General features: G+C 44.6%; 1 protein-coding gene across 2 annotated transcripts in view; it reads left to right on the top strand.

Moving 5' to 3' along the window:
- Window positions 1–6,059, top strand: part of SLC39A4 (solute carrier family 39 member 4) — a 32,465-nt gene that overhangs the window by 21,511 nt on the left and 4,895 nt on the right. For both annotated transcript variants that reach the window (XR_015748311.1, XM_087958919.1), the window contains 2 exons: window positions 1,653–1,825; window positions 3,001–3,165. The gene's annotated coding sequence lies outside the window, so the exon portion shown is untranslated. The remainder of the gene's footprint in view (window positions 1–1,652; window positions 1,826–3,000; window positions 3,166–6,059) is intronic.

Raw genomic sequence — 6,059 nt, 5'->3', positions numbered from 1 at the left:
CCATCTTGAGTGGGTTGTAAAAGTCCCTCCCTCCGGCCGCGGTGGGTTTCTGTGGAGACGACCTTGGCGTTCTCGGTTGGAACGTGCTTTGTTCTGACTGAGACGCCAGCTCTTGGATGCAGCTGTGATGACGTTTGCTTTCCCATCTCCATTGCCTATAGCAACTCGAGAGCCGTTCAAGAATGCTTTGCGAGTTGACCTCTCCCTTTTGTTATTCTACTGAAGGCCTCTGAGCTTCTACGCCCCAGCCATGACTGGTCGTCTCTGGTCAGAACTTCCGGAGTTTGAACCTCTAATGCAGGGGGTCTTCAAACTTGGGAGCTTTAAGGCTGGTGGACTTCAACTCCCAGAATTCCTCCTCCTCCAGTCATGTTAGCTCAGGAATCCTGGGAGTTGAAGTCCACCAGTCTTAAAGCTCTCAAGTTTGAAGACCCCCTACTCTAAAGTTTCAAGCAACGTGGAGATGACCAGGATGCTTCTGTCACTAGCAACTTCTCAAACCATCCAGGGCCCCATGAAAAGCTTTCTGAGGCACATAGGAGAAGCACATCTGCTTGGAACGGCCCCTGACCCATTCTTCCATGGGGTGTGTGTGTGAACTCTTTGGTGACATACACCCCCTTCCCGGCCTTGTATCACGTGTTTTGCAAGTGCCCTGTGTGCTTCTGTACCGGAAACAAATTCCTTGTGTGGCTACTATGCTTGGTCAAAGAACGCTTTCTTAGTCTGTTCTTTTCAGTTCTGTTCTTTCTATTCTATTCTATTCTGTTCTGTTCTGTTCTGTTCCATTCTGCTTTCCATATTCTGGGTTTTTTTTCTATTCTGTTCTAGTGTTTTCCATATTCTATTCTGTTGTTTTTTATATTCTATTTTGTTCTGTTTTCTATATTCTATTCTGTTTTCTATATTCCATTCCGTTCCGTTCTGTTCTGTTTTCTATATTCCATTCCGTTCCGTTCTGTTCTGTTTTCTATATTTTATTCCATTCTGTTCTGTTTTCTAATCTGCTCTGTGCTATTCTGTTTTCTATATTTTATTCCATTCTGTTCTGTTTTCTATATTCCATTCTGTTCTATTCTGTTTCCTATATTTTATACTGTTCTATTCTGTTCTTTATTCTATATTCCATTCTATTCTGATTTTTTTTTAAAATTCTGTTGCGTTTTCTCTATTCTGTTTTTTTCTATTCTGTGCTGTTCTGTTCTGTTCCATTCTGCTTTCCATATTCTGTTTTTTTTCTATTCTGTTCTAGTGTTTTCCATATTCTATTCTGTTGTTTTTTATATTCTATTTTGTTCTGTTTTCTATATTCTATTCTGCTTTCTATATTCCATTCCGTTCCGTTCTGTTCTGTTTTCTATATTTTATTCCATTCTGTTCTGTTTTCTATATTCCATTCTGTTCTATTCTGTTTCCTATATTTTATACTGTTCTATTCTGTTCTTTATTCTATATTCCATTCTATTCTGACTTTTTTTAAAAAATTCTGTTGCGTTTTCTCTATTCTATTTTTTTCTATTCTGTGCTGTTCTGTGCTCTGTATTCTATTCTGTTCTCTTTTCTCCCTTGAGTAGCCTAGTCTACTCAAGTCACCTAGTCTGCTCTATTCTGCTTTCCTCAGGTTATTCCCCCCTCCCCTTCCTATTTTCCAGAGTACATCTATGGCTCGCTGGCCACGCTGCTGGTGTGCGTGTGCGCCCTTTTCGGCATTGTGGTCCTTCTCTGCACCGCTTGCATCAGTGCCTACCAGTATGTCATCCAAACCTTTGTCAGCCTGGCTGTCGGATCGCTCACTGGGGACGCCCTGCTGCACCTCATCCCCAAGGTCCGTGCCAGGGGGGCCGGGGGGGCTTGAAAAGGGGGGGCCTAAAGGTTTGGGGGAAGGTCACAGGTTGGCCACTCCCTGAGGTGCTGGTTTAAGTTGGGGTCTGCAGCCCTGTTGGTTCCTTCCATCCTAAGGAACCCAGCTCCCCAAACACGACAGATGTGAACTCAAAAGATTCCTTTTTAATTTTCATCTCCATCCATTCATCTCCGCCCCCTGCCTTTGATCCCCAGAGTTCGGGTGGGGCTTCGCTAGCAGCGGTGGCTCTTCTGTCCCGAGGACCGGCCCATAGATTTCCACTGCTCTCCTCTCCTTGGCAAAAAGTTTCTCTCTCACCGCAGGCTAACAAGTCTGTCCATCCGGAAGATGAGTAGTTGTCTGCCACATCTATTCATCTCTGCCTTTTATCCCCAGAGCTAGGATGGGGCTTCGCTAGCAGCAGTGGCTCTTCCGTCCCGAGGACCGGCCCATAGATTTCCACTGCTCTCCTCTCCTTGGCAAAAAGTTTCTCTCTCACCACTAAGGCTAAGAGGTCTGTCTGGTAGGGGACATGAAAAGTTGTCTGCTATACCTATTTGTCTGCGCCCCCTGCCTTGCATCCCCAGAGCTAGGGTGGGGCTTCGCTAGCAGCCGTGGCTCTTCCGTCTTGAGGACCGGCTCATAGATTTCCACTGCTCTCCTCTCCCTTCTGTGCATCTGCGCATCAGGCACTGGGCCCAGCTGTTCCTCCTCTTCCTCATCAGCCACCTCCAGACCTAGGGGCTGTTGACTCTCCATCTGAGGGCTGATGGACGGCCCAGGCTCTGCCTCCACCTGTCTCTCTCTGCCAGCTCCATTCCCTCTTCCACCTCAGAGCTCTCAGGTCGCCTTGAGGCTGACTCCCACACCTCCTCCTCCTCTTCTTCCTCTGATTCGGTGGCTGACAGGCCACAACACAAAAATGTAATGGAAGTGTAACTAGTAACTCGGCCAGATCCCACCTCTCATGATGGGCAGGCTCCATTACAGGAGTTTCTCAGGGATCACCTGCGTTTGGGCTGTGAAGAAATGTAATGGAAGTGTAATTAGTAGCTCTACCAAACCCTGCCTTCTCGTGATGTACTGTTGCTACGAAAGACCCTTCTCTCTTTCCATTCTGGGTTGCAATCACACTCGAACCCCCGCTCTCATTTCAGTTCTTGGGCCTCCATTCTCACTCCCACATTGAGGGCGATGCCCACCTCCACCATGGACCCGAAGCCCAGGACAAACTCTGGAAACTCCTGGCCGTGCTGGGGGGTCTCTACCTCTTTTTCCTCTTGGAGAAATTCTTCACCCTCCTGGGACATTCGCACGATGAGGTGAGTCAGGCTGCTTATTCTGAGTTTCCCGCGACCACAGAATCGGGGACAAGGGGTGGACCAGAAGAGGTGAAAACTTACCAAGGAGACCCCCAATCTAGAATTAAGGAGGACGTTCTTGACAGGGAGAACAAATTATCAGTGGAACCGCTTTCCTTTGAAGTGGTGGGTGCTCCGCCACTGGAGGTCTTCAAGAAGAGATTGAACAGTCATGTGTCCAGAATGGTCTAGGGCAGGGGTCTCCGACCTTGGCAGCTTTAAGACTTGTGGACTTCAACTCCCAGCATTCCTCCGCCAGTCGTGTTAGCTCAGGTATTCTGGGAATTGAAGTCCATAAGTCTTAAACTTGCCAAGTTTGAAGACCCTTGGCCTAGGGTCTCCTACTTTGCGGGCGGGGGGGGGTTAGAATAGAATAGAAATAGAAATAGAATAGAATAGAATAGAATAGAATAGAATAGGATAGGAATAGGATAGGAGAGATATAGAATAGGATAGGATAGAATAGAATAGGATAGGATAGAATAGAGTAGAAATAGAAATAGAAAAGAATAGGGTAGAATAAAAATAGAATAGAATAAAAATAGAATAGAAATAGAAAGGAATGGAATGGAATGGAATAGATGGAATGGAATGGAAATGGAATGGAATGGAATAGAATAGAATAGAATAGAATAGAATAGAATAGAATAGAATAGAATAGAATAGAATAGAATAGAATAGAATAGAATAGAAATAGAAAAGAATAGAATAGAATAGAATAAAAATAGAATAGAATAAAAATAGAAATAGAAAAGAATAGAAATAGAAAAGAATAGAGAGAAAAGAAAAGAATAGAATAGAATAAAAATAGAAATAGAATAGGAATGGAATGGAATGGAATAGAAATAGAATAGAACAGAACAGAACAGAACAGAATAGAATAGAATAGAATAGAATAGAATAGAATAGAATAGAATAGAATAGAATAGAATAGAATTAGAATAACAGAGTTGGAAGGGACCTTGGAGGTCTTCTAGTCCAACCCCCTGCTTAGGCAGAAAACCCTATACCATCAGACAAATTGGTTCTCCAATCTCTTCTTTAAAACTTCCCACGATGGAACATTCACCATTTCTGGAGGCAAGTTGTTGTACTGATTAATTGTTCTCTAGGACAGCCATTTGTCTGAAATAATGTATATAGGGCAAGACTTGTGGACTTCAACTCCCAGAATTCCCCAGCCAGCATTCCCCAGCAATTCTGGGGGCTGAAGTCCACAAGTCTTAAAGTTCCCAAGCTTAGATACCTGAAGTTACCTGAAGTTCTCTGAGGGCCTCTGCTGCCATCTAGTGGCCCTCCAAATATTGGCAACTTGAGTCTAATAATCCAATTACTAAAACTCCCCTCTCTGTTTGTCACTTTCAACTCAACCTCAATGGTGCAGTGGTGAGATTCATTTTTTTTTTACTACGGGGTTCTGTGGGCGTGGCTTGGTGGGCGTGGCAGGGGAAGGATACTGTAAAACCTCCAGTCAGAAGTGGGATTTGCCGGTTCTCCCAACTACTCAAAATTTCCGCTACCGGTTCTCCAGAACTGGTCAGAACCGGCTGAATGAATACCACCTCTGCAACTGTGCATCATATGTTGGAGTGTTTGCAGCGTGACTCCGATTGTGAGACAACCCAGGAGCAAAACACAGCACACACAGAGGGTTTGTCTTTTAACAGTGGTTTATATACAAGACATACATACCTGTTAGGCAAATACCAGGCAAGCAATCAATCTTCATTACTCTGCACGGAGAACTACAATGGAGATAGAACACAAGGAGAGAGAGAGAGAGAAAGACGCCCTCACATGGCCTCCCTTGTATAGATAGCTTCTTAAAGCGGCAGTACTCATCCTCAGTTCATCATTGTGGCTTAACATCAATTCATAAAACATTCCTATGCCTGTTTTAGTAGTTGCTATAAAAAAAGGGTGGGGGGGGAGAAAGAAAATCTGAAAGAGTAGTGCAGCAAAGCGAAAGTACATTCCAACTCTTTATCTTTAACAGATTGTAACTAAACTACCAGAGCTTTTTCCCGTGAATATATTATTTAATTGGAGAACGTGAATGATGACACCCAGTCCATGAACGTGCTCAGTTGGAGAATCCGATTTATGACACACCCAGGGGGGACAGGGGAAACAGGGTCCCAGGGGACTGTAAATGACAGTGGCCAGAGTTGGCTTCATACAGGGCAATGCCAGTATGTCGCCTTCAGGGGTGGGATTTAAATTTCTTTACAACCGGTTCTGTGGGCGTGGCCTAGGTTGTGGGCATGGCTTGGTGGTCATGTGACTGGCTGGGTGTGGCTCGCTGACTGGGCATGGCTTGGTGGCCATGTGACTGGCTGGGGGTGGCTTGTATGTAAATATTGTAAATATTTATGTAAATATTGAATTTTTTTAATTAAAAAAAGAGCAACTTTTACCCCCAAATGAGGCAAAGCTGGCAGGCAGATTGAGTTGCTCGCAGAATCACAGATTCATTCAGAAATCTATCTATCTGCCATTGGCTAGCTCAGTCTGTCACATAAAATTTGCTTGCAAGCAAACTCACAAAATTAACTCCCAGCACAGCATGTATGTAAATATTGAATTTTTTATTTTAAAAAAGAGCAACTTTTACCCCAAATCAGGCAAAGCAGGCGGGCAGATTGAGTTGCTCGCAGAATCACTCAGAGATCTATCTTTCTGCAATCTGCTACCTGATTGCAGAAATGCCAGGTAAGGAGTGAGTGGGCGAGGAAGAGAGGGGAGGGGCCAGCCAGTGACGCGATTTGCCGGTTCTCCGAACTGCGCAGAATCGTAACAACTGGTTCTATAGAACTGGTTCCGACCAGGTAGAATCCCACCCCTCGTTGCCTCGA

This window comes from Notechis scutatus, chromosome 3 (genome assembly GCF_049901735.1).
Source record: "Notechis scutatus isolate UNSWTSFEM ecotype Mainland chromosome 3, rNotScu1.2, whole genome shotgun sequence".
NCBI classification, from domain to species: Eukaryota; Metazoa; Chordata; class Lepidosauria; order Squamata; family Elapidae; genus Notechis; species Notechis scutatus.
This window is presented reverse-complemented; position numbering and strand designations above follow the sequence as displayed.